The sequence below is a fragment of the Peromyscus maniculatus genome, chromosome 3 (assembly GCF_049852395.1).
Source record: "Peromyscus maniculatus bairdii isolate BWxNUB_F1_BW_parent chromosome 3, HU_Pman_BW_mat_3.1, whole genome shotgun sequence".
In the NCBI taxonomy this organism is placed as follows: Eukaryota; Metazoa; Chordata; class Mammalia; order Rodentia; family Cricetidae; genus Peromyscus; species Peromyscus maniculatus.
In genome coordinates this window covers 150,595,921-150,614,017 of record NC_134854.1, presented here as the reverse complement: position 1 = coordinate 150,614,017, position 18,097 = coordinate 150,595,921, and the positions used below count along the sequence as shown (strand labels likewise).

At 50.2% G+C, this 18,097-nt stretch overlaps 2 protein-coding genes across 3 annotated transcripts in view; both read left to right on the top strand.

Moving 5' to 3' along the window:
- Tulp3 (TUB like protein 3) overlaps positions 1-18,097 on the top strand; it is an 86,228-nt gene that overhangs the window by 45,331 nt on the left and 22,800 nt on the right. The gene's annotated exons all lie outside the window — the stretch shown is intronic.
- Positions 5,450-18,097, top strand: part of Tead4 (TEA domain transcription factor 4) — an 80,901-nt gene continuing 68,253 nt past the window's right edge. For both annotated transcript variants that reach the window (XM_042274163.2, XM_042274162.2), the window contains exon 1: positions 5,450-5,587. The gene's annotated coding sequence lies outside the window, so the exon portion shown is untranslated. The remainder of the gene's footprint in view (positions 5,588-18,097) is intronic.

Sequence of the window (18,097 nt, the reverse complement as noted above, 5' to 3'; positions counted from 1 at the left end):
TCCTTGTCCCGCCTACTTTATCCTTCCTGCCTGGCTATTGGCCAATCAGAGTTTTATTTATCAATCAATCATCCACCGCACACACCTTTAATCCCAGCTCTCAGGAGGCAGAGCCAGGTGGATCTCTGCAAGTTTGAGGCCAGCCTGGTCTACATAGTGAGTTCCAGGATAACCAAGACCACACAGAGAGACCCTGTCTTGAAAACAAAAGCAAAAAAAGATTACTTGCTGATCAATTGTACTGTTGATCACAAATTCCTATAACGACGGTTCCATGAGTTCCAATGGCCTCTTCTGGCTTCTGAGGGCATAGCCCTGCCCCACATATATGGACATACACTCACAAGACGTAGATACATGCACATAAAATTAGGTAAATCTTTAGAAACAAAAACAGGGCTGGTGAGACGGCTCAGTGGATAAAGCGGCTTCCTGCCATGAGGACACAGAGCCTGACAGTATGTGTAGATGTAAGTCTTTTGAAAATAAGAATCACAGAGCCAAATGCAGGATTAAAAGCCCAAGAGGTCAGAGCAGTAGCTAAGAGCTAAAAAACCCTTTCTTACCCTTCACTGCTGCTGCTGCTGTCCTTCCTCTCAGCAAGAGACCTACTTTCTGTATATCTGTCATTTTATTGACTTTCTGTTCTGCCTTCTCATTGGTTGTAAACCCAACCACATGACCTCCTTGTCACTGCCCATCTGTACAGACCTCCAGGTCTTCTATGGTTGGTATTGAGATTAAAGGTGTGTGTCTCCATGCTGGCTGTATCCTTGAACACACAGAGATCTGCCTGTCATGTGATCTGGGTTAAAGGTGTGCACCAACACCACCCGGCTTCTGCTATGGCTTGCTATTAGCTCTGACCCCCAGGCAACTTTATTTATTAACATACAAATAAAATCACATTTCAGTACAAATAAAACATCACCATAAGTATGAGTTCTGTCCCTGGGACACAGTTGGGGGAAGGAGAACAGAGACTCCTGGAAGTTGTCTTCTGGCTTCCATGTGCACAAGAAACAAATAACTAGAGTTAAAACAATTTAAATGTGTGCCTGAGTGCCTGCATGTATGCATGTCTGTGCACCATATGCCTGCAGTGCCCGAGGAGGCCAGAAGAGGGCGCCTGGAACTCCTGGAACTGGAGTTAACACAGGGTTGGAAGCCACCATGCTGGGAACTCAGCCTCTGTCTTCTGCAAGAGCAAGAAGAACTGTTAACTGCTGAGCCATCTTTCCAGCCATGTTGTTTTTCTTTCTGAAACAGGGTCTCACTCTACAGTCCAGGCTGGCCTGGAACTCATTATATAGTCAAAGCTGACCTCAAACTCATGGCAATCCATCTGCCTCAGCCCCTGGAATACATAGATTACAGGCATGAGTTGCCACTTCTGATATTTAATCACTTCTTTAAATAATTTTACCTCTGGGGCATGGAGACATGACTGCTCTTCCAGAGGACCGGGGTTCAATTCCCAGTGCGTACATGGCGGCTCACATCTGTCTGTAACTACAGTTCCAGGGGATCTGACTAACAACACCCTTACACAGGCAAAACTCCAATGCACATAAAAATAGATAAATGTTACCAAAAAAAAAAGATTTTTACCACACTGTCAGGCTGTGAGGTATGGGAGGTTTGCTCCTCAGTACACAGGGAAGGAATTCAATTTAACCATTAGGACCTGCGGTTCCCGAGATAGTTCACCCAGAGCTTATTAATTTTATTATTTTCAGTGCTGGGGATGGTATCTATCTACAGCCTTGAGCCAGCTAGGTATATCCAAGATCACTGATCTATACCCTCTGCCTAGTAGGCCCCTGCCGTGTGTGTGTGTGTGTGTGTGTGTGTGTGTGTGTGTGTGTGTATGAGAGCGAGAGCGAGAGCGAATCTGACCTTTTCATCTAGTAAATCATGGCTATGTGGTTTATTTAAAATATCATAGTGTAGGAACGAGTGTAGCTCAGTGTTAGAGTCTATGTCAGGTCAGGCCCTGGGTCTGATCCTCAGAACCAAATAAAGAAACACAGAAAACACTAAAGAAAATACTACAAATTTTAAATATCCCTGTTACTAGTAGCTTTGACCAATTCCATCACATAGATGTGAGTGAATTTGTTCAATAAAGGATCCTTATAAAAATTTTGATTATGACCGAAGTGGGTTAAAAAAACAGAGTTTATTACAGGAATGGAAATAATACCAAACAGCATATGGTAACACTAATTAATATGGTTTTAAAGTTTGACCTGGGGCCTAATCAACACAAATACCCTCCCCACATCAAAACCAGCTCCAACCACAACCACCTTGCCTTTGGCCTCCACCCACTTGTCGGTCTGGAGCGCCAGTAAACGAGGCAAGTCATGGGCCATTTGATGTAATCGGAAGAGCTCTGTGTCTGTCTTCCAGCTGGATGTAAACAGCTAAAGCAAACATTCCCACCAGCAGATTCAGTCCTGCGGGCCAGGGAAATGGAGGTCCTGTCTTCTAAGCAGAGCAGACCGCTTCTGTAAAGTCCCTGTGGGGGGTGGAAAGATGGCTCAGTGGTTATTTAGTGTTTTGGAGAGAACCTGGGGTTTGGCTCCCGGCACCCACATCAGTCAGCTCACACCATCACTTATAACTCCAGCTCCAGGGGAATCTGACGTCCTCTGGCCTAGAGTGGTGCCTGAGTGCATGCAGGCGCACACACATACACATCAATTAAAGAAAAAAATCACTGCCAGCCACCAGCCCCTCAGACTGGGTGCACCCAATTAGTTTTCCATAGCAGAAAGTGTTCTGGGATGGTCCTCATCTGCTCAGAAAGTAGAATTCCCAAAGACCTAGAACTCTCTAGAAGCCTGTAAGGGTAGGAACTAGGAAGCTAGAAGACACACTTTCCCAGCTTGGATCCCCAATGGTCTTGAAGAGAAGAAGCAAGCAGAGGGACCTCCAAGCAAGCATCCCCCTCTGTGCTGTCTGTGAAGGGCTGTTCTCCTGCCTGCCCCCCACACAGTCCAGGCCAGATACCCCTTCCATAGTGTCCTGTTTCCCTGTAGTTCAAATTAATTAATCATTTTATTTTTGAGACAGAGTTTTGCAGTCTAGTCCAGGCTGGCCCCTTGATTTTCCTGCTTTGACCTTCTCAGGCCCTTGCCCCCAGACCACCACACCACCGCTGGCCAGAGCTCCTACTTAAGCGTGACGCGATCAGCTGTCCAGCTGTAGCAGTTCCTCTCTCAGCTTAAAGGACAACCTCTAGTCGCAGACCACACATGGTTTTACCTTTATTTCCAGATCCCGAGGCTCTCTGTTCAGTCTCAGGGTCACTACGTGTGTTTAGGACAGGAGTCTCCACACGTTTCAGTCTGTTGTCTGAGGGTCTAATGATACACCAAGTAAGTCACATCTGGGTCTAAGTGGCCTTCATGACGGCCACGTCTTCAGCGCAGCCTGTAGGAGCCTCACAGTCCGGAGCCCACTTCTCTTACTCTTTGGTCCACGCTGGTCTTAAGCTTCAGCCTCCCCGAGCGAGGATTTCAGGTGTGGGCCACCACACCCTACCGCTTGTTTGGCTCTTAATTTTTCACATCAAACATTCCTGAAAAACCACTTGGCAAACTCATGAGTCCTTCAAGAACTGGATTGAGGTCACCTCACAGACCTGGTAGCAAAGACTTGGACTGTAGTAATTCCTGCTATTCCCATGGCTGAGGCAGGAGAATTGACCAGTTCAAGGCACACCAGGGCTACAGAGTTCAAGGTCAGCCTGAGTAACTCAATAGACACAGTCTTAAACACCCAAACAAATTAAGCCTGGGGCCACAGCATGGTGGTAGAGCCTTTGCCTAGCATACACAGGGCCCTGAGTGAACCTCGCACTGAGAAAAGCCACCCTATGCCTTGAATTTCACTCTTGAACTCATGCTGGACGTTGCGTTATTGAATGTCTTGCTTCGACGGTGAACTTCTTGAGGGCAGAGGGGCCTGCGTCTGCACTCAGTGTGGTGCCAGAGTCAACAAACACTCCACAAAGGTTTGGTGAGTTAAGGGGCAGCACACTTTGTACTTCCCGCTCACAGACAGATACACTGCCTTGCGCTGCTCTTTTCATGTGAATGGGATATGACCAGGCCTTGTTATGACTCATTGTTTAATAAGCATACCAGAATTTATATACCCAAATGAGGGCTGCTTCCTTCAAAGTCTTCACTTCGTAAGGCTGGATGCTGCTTAGCCCCGTGATGCCGGCATTTCCGCAGACTCTTTGGACCACCTCTCATGGGTACAGCCGTGGCATTTACAATCTTTCTTTCCAACATTTCCCATGCTACCCTCCTCTCATTTACTGCGTTTATCTCCAGCTCACGTTGTTAGTGTTGGGCAAAAGATAAGATAAATCCGACAATTTACTGCCTTCAAGGGTTTTCTGTTTGGCCAAGGAGCTCAGACTGGGAGAGCCACAGCAATAAAAACTAAGTGATAATGTTCCAGAGATTGTTTGATTTTTGGAAATAGCCAAATCTTTTCTTTGGTTTTAAGTTTCCCAAAACGACACGGTGCGCGCTAGAGCTACGTAGTAACTGTAACTGCTTTAAGCCAAATTGTTATAAAGATTACTCAGCCCAAGCCCACGTGTTTCTCCTAAATTAATCCGGCACGTTTCTATAACACCCGGACTTCTAACTTCATGGCGACGCTGTCCTGTATCCTGGGTCCCCAGTCAGTTCCAGCTCTCTGTGAACCCCTGCGGAGACCCTATATCCTTATTATTCTCGCAGCATCCGGTGGACCTATTAACAGGATAAAGATTCAGGGAGTTACAACCGAGCCCATGACGGGTCTCCCCTTTCCCTGCTTTCTGAGTGGCAGTTCTGCAGATCCCGAGGGACACCGAGAACTGAAAGGGCCAGTACTGGGGAGGACTGGAGAGGGAAAGCGGTGGCGGATCTGGGAGCAGAGCCGGGAGTTCCTGCTTCCTGCTCCCGGAGCGAGAGTCCTCGGTAGCCGCCTCGGGGAAGGGAACAGCCCTTCCTGCTCGCGACTGCGTCCTTCCAGGAGCGCAGCGAGGCGCGCCCCACCCCGGCGGAGGGGACGGTTTTCAGCTGGAAGTGGTGGTGGGACAGCTAGGACTCAACGCCACCGGGGGATGTGGGGAGCTGGATGAGAGCCGGAAATCGGTAGACCAGAGCCGAGGCGAGTAGGCGCGAGCGGCAGAGGCGCCAAGGGACCCGCGGGTTCCCCGGGCCGTGCCTGGTCCCGTGCCTGCCCCCGGTCCCCTGGGCTCCGCCTGCCCCAGGTCCCCTGGGCTCCGCCCCGCCGCGCAGCCCGGCCCCTCTCCGGCCGGGTCTCCTCCCCGAGGTGAGGGTGGCAGCGCCACTCCCTCCGCTCCCTCTCCAGCCGCGCGCGTCTCATTCCAGCGCCCATTCCGCGCATTCCTGCCGGGCTCCTTTGCAAACTCCGGCCCCGGGGGTGGGGACCGCCGCAGCTCCGCGCCCCGGCCCCGCAGCCGTCGCCGCGGCTGGAAGACTTGGCGCCCCGCGCGGACCTGCTGCAGCCGACCGAGCGATCCCACCCCGCCTCCCGCACTCTGGGACCGGTAAGGTTGCTGAGTTCGGAGGATCTCGGCGTCCCTCGTGGTCCCGGGCAGCACTACCGGGCAGAACCCGCGGGGCACGTGCGGGCGGTGGAGCCCAGGGGCTGGGCAGAGCAGGGTCGCCTGGGTTGAAATATCAGAAATAGGCGATTCAAGAGCCCCAGCCAGGGTCTTTTCTACTTCTCGTCCTGGAGAAGTGAGCCCAGGAGGGAGGTGTATTGCTTGGAACTTTTGCAGAGGTCTCCAGGGTTTGAGACGCTGTTGCTCCCCATGCTGAGGAGTGAGCTCCCCAAACTCCAAGGCACTATACCCTAGCAAGCAGCCCAGGGTCGCGCCGCCGCGGCGCGCACACATGTCAGGGGGCTCCAGGCACACCCACACACTCCAATTCTGTGAATGAGTTCTAGCGAGGTCTTACTGTGTCAGCATCCTTAAGTTTTGGGTGTTCCTGAGGGAGAGAGAGATCTGTGCATCGGTGACTCACCTTGCTTTCGGTAGGTGCATTTGTTTGTGCTGAACGTGACAGTGTGTACATTGTACTTCAGTACACCTTGAAGAGGGTGCTGTCTGAAACCCTGAGTGTCGGAGTGGGTGTGTGATGCCTCCTCTCCAAGGCTGTAGGATGTTGGTTCTGGCTCTGACTTCTTCCTGCAGAACCGGAGCAGGAGACAGTGTCTCCAAGTTCTTTGTGTGCAGGGAGAAAAAATTGACAGTAGTAGTTGGAGGTGGCCCCCCACCCCCACTCCCCACTCCATCCCTGCTGGGTTGGGCAGAGCTGGCAGGAAGCTGCCTACACCTGCCCCCCTTCCAGGCAGCTGTCTTTCTGAGGGAGAGTGGATCCTGTTCTGGCGGAATCGTTTAGAGAACTGCTGGAAGGCGAGGCAAAGCTGAGGTCTTTGCCTTTAGGGGATAGGATGGGTTTGGGGGAATGTTTGTGGGGGTGGACCCCCTGAAAGGAAGAGACCTTGTTAGATGGTTTTCTTTTGGGACCGAAGTCTAGTCTAGCCTGGCCTGGTATTACTACCCTAGCATAAGTTGGCTGGCATTAAAAAAAAAAGAAAGAAAGAAAGCACAAAAAAACAACTCTTTTTTGAGACAGACTCAAAAGGCCAATCTGGCCTTGAACTCACAGCAGTTCACCTACCTCAGCCTGCTGGGATTACAGGCCTGAGTCACCAGGCTTAGTTGACCATGTGGGATGTTGGGATGCTGATAGAGTGTCTAAGCTGGACTCAAGGACAAAAGAGTGTTCATGTTTACCGGTCTGAACTACATCTCAGGGTTTGCCTCTCCTTGGAGCCAACCATGGAATAATCTCTCCTTCCTTAGTAGACTATCAGACCTGACTGTTCCTTAACAGTCAGGGCCTTGCTCTGTAACCCGGGCTGCGTTCAAATTGGGTGATCCCCTGCCTCAGCTTCCAGAGCGTTGGGACCACTCCCTCCCTCACTCTTCACACCTTGCTACACTACCTCGTTTCTGGGGGGCGGGGGAGACTTGAGCATCTCACTGCGTGAATGCTTCAGTGACAATCTGGAAGGCGAGGGCTGCCTTGGCCTTGTTAGCTGGGCCCAGGATATTGACAGGAGCGTGGTGTGAGTGTCACCGACAGACTTGGCATCCGAGTTCTCTCTCATTAACACAACAGAGAGATGACGGCGAGGGTCTCTTGGAAGGAAGGAACAGAAAACCGTGTCAGGAGTGGGGCCTCTTGTGTGTACCCTTCCATCTATCCTGCTATTGTAGACTAGATGGTCTGCTGGGAAATACCTCATATTCCCAACCGCTCAGGCCATGTGTACTGCTGATTTACAAAAACAGCTCTCCTGTGGTGGAAAATGCACAGGCATGGGGGGGGGGGGGGGTCAGATAGACTGGGCAGGAATCTTGCCATTCACTCATTACCTTTAAGGCTTTGAGGCTCAGTTTCCTGATGAGTAACATGGTGGGGGTGGGGGTAAGGGGCTGGGGCCGGGGTGGATGGGATGGGAGGGTGAGTAACTAATACCCGTGCAGAAAACTTCCTCTGAAAACTGTTTGCAAAGCACCTGATAGCATACCCCGGGGCCCTTGGAAATGGTGTAGCTGATGTTTTCCCAAGCTTGCTGAGGGTCGAATGCAGGGTCTTAATAACACTTGAAACTGAAGGGTTTTGAATGACTGTTTCTCTGGATCCCCCTTGGGAAACCCCACCCTGTTCATCATGTTAATTTTGCCAACATGAATTGAACATTAGCTATGGGTCCAGTGCCAGGGGGGAGGGCAGGCCTTCCTTGGCTACCAGGTAACATCATTCTCCAGCTCTCATATTCTCATTTCCATTTTGCCTTGCCCTCAGGGTGAATTTGTTGAACACTGGTACCCTGTTGGGTATTGTTGGACCCTCTGTCAATGTCCAGCCCCTTTGTGGGGAAACTGAGACCTGAGGAGGGACCACAAAATGTTTAGAATTGCACATGCCCAGAGTGGCAGAGCTGGGACTAAAACTCAAGCTCTTCACGTTGAAGCCTGTCTCAGGATTTGTGGATCCCAATATCTGGGCCCCTAGACCCCAGCTAACTTTCGTCCATCTGGTATGGAGACTGTAACAGTCTGACTTGGGTGGTATCTACCATCTTGAGATGCAGGAAAATGGTTGCAGGCAGGCATTTTCTCCTGCATCCGAGAAGAAAGTATGTAGCTAACTGCTTTATAGTAGGATATAAGCATGCTAGTCTGGGAGGACCACGGGACAGCCTTCTAATATTTCTAATATACTCTCCTTCCTCTAGAGGTCTAAGTATTACTCTACCAGGTGGGGGGAAGTATGTATGTATGTGTGTATCTCCTTATCTAGCTATCTGTCTTTCCATCCATCCATCTATCTATCTATCCATCCATCCATCCATCCATCTCTGTCTGTCTATCTGGTTGTCTGTTTGTCTGTCTGTCTATCTGTTTGTCTGTCTATCTGTCTGTCTGTCTATCTATGCGTCCATCCACTCAGTCATTTTCTTTTTGGTTCTAGGAATGAACCCAGAGCCTCAGGTTTGCTGAGTACCCTGCTCCACCACCGCGCTTCCAACCCCAGCTCTATCTTTTCCATCTCCCAGGATGCAAATGTCACAGCCTCCTTTGGCCTCCATCCTGTAGTCTTGTGCTGGTGACTGTCACAAAGCAATAGCCATTGCCAAACTTGTGTCTCCTCCTTCTCAGGGGAGGTAGGAGACATTGGTCCCTGACTGTGGCCCTTACCCTTCCTGTGGTTGAGGCTGGTCTGGTGGCAGTTGGAAATTCAGGGCTCCTGGGGGTGGCTCTACCTCTTTGCCCCCTTGACCCTTTGTTGGCAGACGTGGCAACGGCAGCTCTGTTTAAGGCTCTGAAATCGGAGCTGAACAGCTGCTCCCCAGCACCCTGAGGGCGGGGGGGGGGGGGGGGGGGAGTGTCACCAGGCTCAGGGGCCCAGGTGGAGGCTGGGATAGGGCAGGCTGCCTCCCTGGGAGTGTGGAGTCGCCATCTCCAGCGTTGTCTGGACCTCTTGTGAAATGGGAGTTTTCTCCGTGCCCTCTCTAAGGTTATGTGTTGGGGAGCGTCTAGTCACACCTGTGTGGTTGTCCCTGGGGCCCTCAGCTGGTGGGACAGGATCTGTGGGAAATTTCCCACCAGAACCTCAGGCCAAGAGCGGTGCCCATCTGTTTGCTTGTGACACAGGCCAGCTTCCAGAGAGGTAGGAGGATGGGCCTTGCTGCTCTCTGATTTGGGCCAGGGTGGGCAGGCAGGCCCCCATGGGTGGGGACCCAGCTTCCTTTGACCCAAACTCAATGGGAACAATAGACTTCAGAGGAGTCACCAGGGGCAGGAAATGGGAGCTGAGCTAAGGCCAGGGTGACCCTCCTGGGGGATGGGATTGCATATCCGGTTGAGAGTTAGGGCCGGCGCAGAGGGCACTGGGGAGGGGCCGGGATGACACACAGGGTGGGCCCCGGGGTGGGGCTCTCCGCCTGAGGGGGCTGTTGACTCAGAGTGAAACCCGAGCAGAAGGACCCATTATCCGGCTGAGCCCTCGGCTCTGTGTCTTACCAGCGAAGATCTTGTGTCTGGCAACGTTCTGCCAGGTTCCTGCCAGGCTCACCGGGCCAGAACCGTGCCTTCCCCCTTCCCCTGGAGCCCCCAGGATGGCTTCATGAGTTGCCTTGGCCAGGATGAAAGACGGGGTTGTTTCTTCCTGGCTGCCCTCCAACCTGGCTGCCCTCCACCTTGGCATTGAGCCCCAAGTGATAGTTGATGGGAGGTGATGTTGGGCAGAGCTCCGGGTAGGGAGACAGAAGCCTTGGTTCACTTGGACAACGTGAAGAGATTTCTTCAGCCACAGTCACAGCAAGACAGGCAGGGGGAGATTCCTGCCTGAGGCAGGTGGCGGAATGTTCTAGGAGGCTGGTCATTTATCTTGCCTTCATCTGTGGAAGGGTGGGACAGATTGTGTGAGTGCTAAGGTGTACTTTGCTTTGGGAGAAGTGAGAGTCAGTCAGTCCATGGGGGTTTCTTGCTCTCTCTCTCTCTTTTTTTCTTTTTTTCTTTTTTTTTTTTTTTTTTTTTTTGAGACAGGGTTTCTCTGTGTTGCCTGTCGTGGAACCCACTCTGTAGACCAGGCTGGCCTCGAACTCCCAGAGATCCGCCTGGCTCTTCCTTCCGAGTGCTGGAATCAAAGGCGTGCGCCACCACCGCCCGGCTTCCATGGGGTTTCCTTATGTGAGCTCAGGTTGCCAGATTCTCACAGGTTGTCTTTTGGGGTTCAGAGAGCAGCCTCAGGAGTGGCCGTAGGACCCAACCAAGAGGGGGTGGGGTAGAGAAAACACGTGGTAAACTGATTGATTTCTCCAAGGGACAAGATGAAGGTTCTGGAAATGGCAGAGCGCTGGGTTTCTTGTTCATCCCTTGCCCAGTTCTAGATCAAGTTTTATTCTATTTATCGGTTAGTTGGTTTGTTTGCTTGCAGAGCTGAGACTGGATCACAGGACCTCATGCATGCTAGGCAAGTGCTCTGACCCCAGTGTCAAACCTCAGTGTCAGAGTTTTGTGCAAAATCTCTACGGAGAAATGGAGTTCGAAGTAACTAGTTTCTATCCTGGATTCACTCCGTGTAATCTTTGGGTGGAGAAATATTCTTTTTCTTTCTTTTCTTTGTGGTGCTGGGGGCCTTACGCGTGCCAGGCAAGCCCTGTCACTGCCTGACGCTGTAACTCTTCAGTAAGGGTTTTCAGTTTCGTGGTTTTCCTGGGGACAGGAGAAGTGACTGGTGTGTGTGTGTGTGTGTGTGTGTGTGTGTGGTTGGAGGACTATCCTGGGCACTGTGTGCAGAGCTCACCCTCCATATCCCACAAGGCAAGGGAGCATTCTAACGGCAGGGCCCACAGCTCCCTAGCTTTGTTCTCTCTCTATCAGTCCTGTGGGTGTTGAGGATAGTGAGCAAGCCCTGGATAGCAGAACCAGGTCCATATCATCTCAACTGGCTAGAATGTTCTAGAAGGTTGGAGGTCAGGGAAAATGAAGACACAATTTTTATTTGCCTGGGAAACAGTTTTCCTCTGGTGCTAGGGACTGAACTCTGGGACTTGGAAAACTAGGCCAGCACTTTCCCACCGAGTCACATCCCCAGCCCTACATGTTGTTGATTGTTTTCTTTCAAATGTTTTCTGCTGTATTGTGGATCTCCAGCTGGCTTCACATTCATTTTGTAGCTGACAAGGACCTTGACCTGATGCCCCTTGCTGGCCTCTACCCCCCTTATGCTTGTTACAGGCATGTTCCCACCCCTGGCTAGGGGGCACAGCAGGTGGAACCCAGGGCTTTGTGCTGCCAGGCAAGCATTCTGCCAAGTAAGCTACATCCCTAACGCTTTTATTTTTTGGAGACAGAGAGAGAGGCTCAGGTAGCCCAGGCTGACTCCGCCTTAGTCTGTTAGCTCTGGATGAACTTAAATTCCTTATCTCCCTGCCTCTGCCTCCCAAGTACTAGAACTGCTGCTGAGCGTAACGGTGTCCGACTCCTCGGCTGTTTTCAGACAGGGGCACACACTGTAGCCTATGTTGGCCTTGAACTCAGGGCAATCCTCCTGCCTCAGCCTCCTGATTATTGAGATTAGAAGGTGTGAGCCACCACAACTGGGTTTAAAAATTTTTTATTTTTTCTTGTTAAATTAATATAGACTCATAGTAAAAAAAAAAAAAAAACCTGGAAAATAAGAAGAAAATTGAGAGAAAAAACTAAAATGGTCCATAATACAACTTAGGAATGAGTTATGATGTCTTTATTCAGTTCTGTCACACTCTGGCCGCAGCAAGAGCTGTATCTGGCATTTAAAGGTGGAGAATATCTATTCTGTGAGAATTGTGCTTGCCAGGTGTAGTCCAGTGAAGAGTGTTTACCTAGATAGCATGACAGGGCCCTGGATTTCATTCCCAGGACCACTGAAAGAAAAAAGGACAAAATTAAGTTTGCTGTTTCTCTCTCTGTCTCTGTCTGTCTGTCTCTCTGTCTGTGGCAGTTTTTGTGGCTTTAAACACATATAAAACGTCTATTCATTTTCTTCACTGTGTGGTCTGGCGCTGGCATTGGTGACCGGTGGACAACTCTGCTGCTGCTTTCCATGATGGCTTTGTGGATCTTTTTTTTTTTTTTTTTTTTTTTTTGGTTTTTCGAGGCAGGGTTTCTCTGTGTAGCTTTGCACCTTTCCTGGAACTCGCTTTGGAGACCAGGCTGGCCTCGAACTCACAGAGATCCGCCTGCCTCTGCCTCCCGTGTGCTGGGATTAAAGGCGTGCGCCACCACCGCCCGGCGGCTTTGTGGATCTTGAGGAACACATTGTGAATGATCACACACCTATCTCAGCACAGTAGGATTGTGGTACATCGGGAGCACATCCCCTCCCCGGCTTTGTGGTCCAGGAAGTTCCTGAAGCCACTGGGCAGCATGTGCTTGCCAATGCTTGGCACCGGGATGTGGCCCTTGATTCCTCTCTGCACTGTGTTGGTTGTTTACACCTCTGGGTTCCCACCAGTTACACTTGGTTCACTGGCTAGGGCCAGGTGAACAGCTTGGTTCCTTTCTGCATATGTGATCTTGGGCTTCGTTGGAGGTCAAAGGGCAGTGGAGACGCCGAGCAGGAGCAGGCAGCAAGGAAGGTAGGGCTTTTGTGTCTCTCTTTTAAATTTTTAAAAATATTATTGTGTGTATGTGTGGTTTGCCTGCATGTGTGTTTGTGCGCCATGTGTGTGCAATGCCCTCAAAGGCCAGAAGAGGGGGTTAGATCGCCTGGGACTAGAGCTATGGAAGGTTGTGAGCTGCCTGATATGGGTGCTAGGAATCAAACCCAGGTCTCTGCATCTTTGGAAGAGGAGTCAGTGCTCTTAACAGCTGAGCTGTCACTCCAGGCCCTGGTTCTCTTTCTGAGTCAAAGTCTAAGGAGCTTAGGCAGGCCTTGAGCTCATTATTAGGTGGCCTGGAACTTTGGATCCCCCCTTCTCTGCCTCTGGAGTGCTGGATGGCATTCCAGACATTTGCCACCATGCCTGCCCAGTGTTTGATTGTCTGAACCGAGGCTGATGGGGGACTGGAAGCTGTGATCCTTGGTGCTGTCACTGCTCACTCCTGAAGACTAGCAGCCCCTCTTTGTGGCCACAGCAGAGGAGGTCCATCAGGTCTGAGTTACTGATGCAAAGCACAGCGTTCATCCCTCAACCCTTGGAGCCCCATCTTAGAATCTGTAGGTGCTGTTAGGATGTTGTGGAGGAGGTATCTACACTCTTCCTGCATGGGAAATTGGACGGATGACCTGGGTTCTGTTTCAGCCCTTCTGGGGTGCTGAGCTTGAGAGGCCCCACTGGTGAGGTTAGGCGAACTTTCCCACCAGAGATCCTTGCTAGAGGGAGGAAGAGCTGCCCTCTGAACTGGGGGTGAGGGTGGGAGAGAGGAGTGTCCAGGCTGGTGGAGGAAAAAGAGCAGGAAGGTGGGCAGTTGCTGTCTGCCCCGGCCCCCCATCTTTGTGTTAGAGTCAGGCCACGCCTTGGTCCTGCTTTGAAGCTAGGGTGTGGGGAAGGGGACCCCAGAATGGAGTACTAACTAGTCCAGATGTCAGAGGGGATCTACCCAACAGAAATAAAACCTAAGAAGACTGTGGTAGAACATTTGGTTAGAGTGCTCAAGGCTCTGGTCCCATCTTGAGGCTGAGGCAGGAGGACTGTGAGTGTGAGGACAGCTCAGGCTGTGTGAAAAAGTCCGTGGCTGGGGTAGTGAGCAGTGGTGGAATGCTTGCTTGCTTAGCATGTGAAAAGCTCTGGGTTTGGCCAGGCAAGATGGCGCCACAGGTAACCGTGCTTGTTGCCAAGCCTGGCCCCCTGAGTTCAGTCCTGGGACCTGCGTGGCGCAAATAGAAAACCAACTCCCACAATTGTTCTTTGGCCGCCACCCTCCTGCAAGGGGCATGCGTGCAGCTCCACCCCCAGCAAACAAATAAAATGTAGTTTTTTGTGTGTGGTGGTGCACACCTTTAGTCCCGGGGCTTGGGGCAGAGGCGGGTAGACCTCTATGAAGCTCGTATGTCTCTATATGGAGTTCCAGGCCTTCCAAGGGCTTTATAGTGAGACCTGGCCTCAAAGTCAACAAACAACAAAACGTGAGTCTGGAGAGGTGGCGGAGCTGGTAAGAGCATTTATTGCCCTTGCGGAGGACCCAGGTTCAGTTCCCAGCCCCCATCTTAGTTGGGCAGCTCGTACTCCCTGTAACTCCAGCTCCAGAGGCTCCAACATCCTCTGCTGGCCTCTGCAGGCACCAAGTACCCCTGTAAGTGCACATACATGTGCGCAGGCAAAACATTCGCACACATAACATACTTTAAATAACATATAAAAATACTTACATATGTAAAAAAAAAAAAAAAGCTCTATGCTACGTCCTTAGCACCTCCTAACATTTTATAATATGTTTTGACTTACGGCAATATTATATTTTAGCGTGTAATGGATAGGGGCCCGGTCAGTGATAGAGAACTTTCCTTGCAAGGCCCTGAGTTCAGCCCCTAGTACTGGGAGAAAAAGTAAAATGACGAACGACCTCGTTGGCATTATTCACAGAGTATTGAAAAACTGCATCTCATCTCAGTGCTATCCGCTGCCTGGGGCTAGTGGGTACTCTTTGGACGGCATAGCTTTCCAGACAGCCTGCTTGAGTCTGAGCCCCTGTCCTGTCCACCCAGGAAGGCCTTCCCTCTTCCCTCCCTCCCTCCCTTCCTTCCTTCCTTCCTTTCTTTCTTTCTTCCTTCTTTCCTCCCTCCCTCCCTCCCTTCCTTCCTTCCTTTCTTCCTTCTTTTCTTTTTTTTTTTTTTGAGACAAGGCCTCTCTGTGTAGCCCTGGCTGTCCTGCAACTCCCTCTGTAGACCAGGCTGGCCTCGAACTCATAGAGATCCATCCGCCTGCTGAGTGCTGGGACTAAAGGCATAAAGGCATGTGCCACTACCGCACATACAGTCCAGAAAGGCTTTCCTAGGGCAGGTTATTTAACTGGATGGTGTACCTCAGTTTCCTCTCCTCAGAATGAAGATAAAAATGTTCATAGAAACCCATATTCAGTGGCACAAACCTCTAATTCCAGCATTCTGGATGGAGGCTGAGGCAGGAGAATCTCAGAGTTCAAGCTACACAAGACCCTATCTCAGCCAAAGAAAGAAAGGAAGAGTAAAGTCAGTAGCAATTTCACAGCATGGATGTGAAGATTAGATGAGTTAATATTTAAAGTGCTTCGGTCCTCGCCCAGCTCCTCCTAAGCACTGTGTGAGTGTTTGTCAAATAAATGACTTACCGACGGTCCTTAAGAACTAGACACGGTGGCATTTTTAAGGAGGGGCTGGTGATATGTTTGGAAGAGTCCAGTTGTGGAGTGGCCTGGGGAGTCCCAGCAGGCTGGGCCTGTGCCCTTGGGGTTCTGCTCTGTGAAAATGAATTCAGACGAGGGACACCATCGTCTGTGGCTGCACAGACAGGACAACTTTGAGATGATGGGACAGTCTCCAGTCCTCCGGCAGGTGGATCTCAAGGGTCTGTCCGCCGGGCCTGGGAACTCTGCTGGTGTACGGGAAACACGCCGAGATCCTCAGAAATGTCCTTTATAAACTTGTGACCTCCTGTGGTGACGGGAGGTGGGGTCTCCTCCATCACCTTGGAGTTTATGCAGTTGAGTTTCAGCAGTTAAGCATACAAGAAGACATTGTATGGGTGACGTCCTGTGCCCCTGGAGAACACTGCAGGCTGGCCTCTTCTACCTCACCCCTTAGCCAGCCCACAGCACCCACAAAACACCTACTGTGTGCTCAGTTTGCAGCAAATGTGAATGGAAGGCCTGGCGGCTGTCCTGATACTCAGTGCCCACAGCGCCTAGTTAATGACAATCTTCAAGATGAAGAAAGAGTCATCTAGAGGCACCAATGACTCATTCTGATGAGGCTAGGAGGAGCCAAGGAAGGCTTCTTGGAGGAGGTGAGGGAGAAGCTTTGAGAATAGGTAGGGCTGTGACAGTGTGCACAGGAGAGGGAGACATAGGAGGAAGAAACATCTGTGTAGGTTGAAATGTCATTGTAGGAGGACTGTTATCATGTGGTTATAAAAGAGGTAGATTTGAGTTGCACACATCAGACAGGATGTAGGTGTGTGTGTGGTTTGTGTGTGTGTGTGTGTGTGTGTGTGTGTGTGTGTGTGTGTGTGTTGCTGGGGATTGACCTCTGCACTGCTAGGCAGGCAGGTTACCACTGAGTTCTGCCCAGGGTTTATGTTAAATTTACATCAGCAAAATGTGCTCTTTATGTTGTATAGTTTACGGTTTCTTGACAGATGGGTGGAGTTGTGTGTGCACATCACAATTAAGGTATAGGACAGTTTCAACCCCCCCACCCATATTTCTTCACTTACAGCCCTCTCCCCTCCCCCATGCTCGTGTCTCTCTCTTTGGTTTTTGGCTTTTGGTTTTTCAAGGCAGCGTTTCTCTGTGTAGTCTTGGTTGTTCTGGAACTCACTCTGTAGACCAGGCTGGCCTTAAACTCACAGAGATCTGCCTGCCTCTGCCTCTCAAGTACTGGGATTAAAGGCATGTGCCACCACCACCACCACCCGCCCCATGCTCATCTCTTAATAATATTGACCTATTTTCTAGTCCAGTGATTTTTTTTGCTTTTTCAAGAAAGTCATGCAAACCAAATCATACAGTTGTATAGCTTTTTGGGTCTGGCTTCTTTAACTCGCTGTAATACCTTTGATGGCTATCCAAGCTGCTACTTTTGCTTACCTTCAGCTGGCTCCTTTTTAGTACTGAGTAGTGTTCCATTACTGTAAATGGATGTACCAAGTGTGTTTAGTCATCTTGGGTTTTCCAGCTAGTTGTGAATAAAATTGCTCTTAGCAGTATTTTACGTTTCTGTGTGAACACAGGATTTTCATTTTTCTTGCATTAATACTTAGGAATGGGATGGCTGGGTCTTTCATTACAGATAGATATGTTGAATGTCTTGAGACTATGCTATATGGGTCTGGAGAGATGGCTCAGTGGTTAAGAGCACTGGCTGCTTTTCCCAGAGGACCTAGATTCAATTCCCAGCACTCATATGGTGGCTCACAATTATTTGTAGCTCCAGATACTGGGATCTGGTGCCCTCTTCTGGCCTCCATGGTTGACCAGGCATGCAAAGCATGTAATATTCATACATAAATTCAGGCAAACACTTATACACTATATCTAAGTCTGCCATACTCTTTCTAGTGTGTACCATTCTTTATTTCCACTTAGCAATATGTGAGTGTGTTCCACGCTCATCTTCATGGCTTGATGTGTCAGGGTGTTATTGGTCTTCATTCTACATGCATGTGTATGTGCTTGAGTATGTATCTGTACCACTTGTGTGTCTGGTGCCCACAGGGGCCAGAATTAGCATAAGATTCTCTGGAACTGGAGTTACAGGTGGTTGTGAGCCACCTTGTGGGTGCTGGGAACAGAACCTGGCTCCTGCAAGAGCAGCCAGTGCTTTTAACTGCTGAGCCATCTCTCCAGGCCTGGTTTACATTTCTAATGGCTAGCGATGTTGAACATCTCATTTGCTTATAACTATGGTGAAGGGTCTGTCCAATTTTCACCCATCTTTTCTCTTGTTTTGAGCATGCTTTAATAATCTACTTTCAGGCCCTTTGCCAGGTATATTCTTCTTTTCATTTTGTTTTTGTTTTGAGACAATCTATGTAGCTCTGGCTGTTCTGGAACTCTATGTAGACCAGGCTGGCCTTGAACTCACAGGGATCTGCCTGCCTCTGCCTCCCAAGTGCTGGGATTAAGGGTGTGTAACACTACACCTGGCTTTCCAAGTATATTCTTCATTGATTTTTTTAAAAAAGTTTTTATTACTTTATGGACGATGTATGCATGTGGAGGGTAGAGAGCACTATGTGGTCCTGGGTGTGGAATACAGGTCATGAGGGGCAAGTGCCGTGTGTGTGTGTGTGT